Source organism: Lupinus angustifolius, chromosome LG20 (assembly GCF_001865875.1).
Source record: "Lupinus angustifolius cultivar Tanjil chromosome LG20, LupAngTanjil_v1.0, whole genome shotgun sequence".
NCBI lineage: Eukaryota > Viridiplantae > Streptophyta > Magnoliopsida > Fabales > Fabaceae > Lupinus > Lupinus angustifolius.
In genome coordinates, this window is record NC_032028.1 from 7,484,841 (window position 1) to 7,485,206 (window position 366).

Sequence of the window (366 nt, forward strand, 5' to 3'; positions counted from 1 at the left end):
ATTTTGTGGGATGCCAAGATAGTAGACGATCTACTTCGGGCTATATTTATCTATTGGTTGGTGGTGCGGTTTCTTGGCGTTCTGCCAAGCAAAACCTTGTAGCTTCATCCACAATGGTAGCAGAATATATAGCATGTTATGAGGCATCACTTTAGTCGTCATGGTTGAGAAATTTTGTCACTGGGTTGTGGATTGTGGAAAGGATTGAAAGACCACTTAAGTTATACTGTGACAATAAATCAGTCGTTTTGTTCTCCAACAACAATAGGAGTTCGGAAAAGTCGAAACACATTGACATTAAGTTCCTAGTTGTTAAGGAGAAGGTACAAAGTGGACAGCTTTCCATAGAACACTTAGGGACTAACT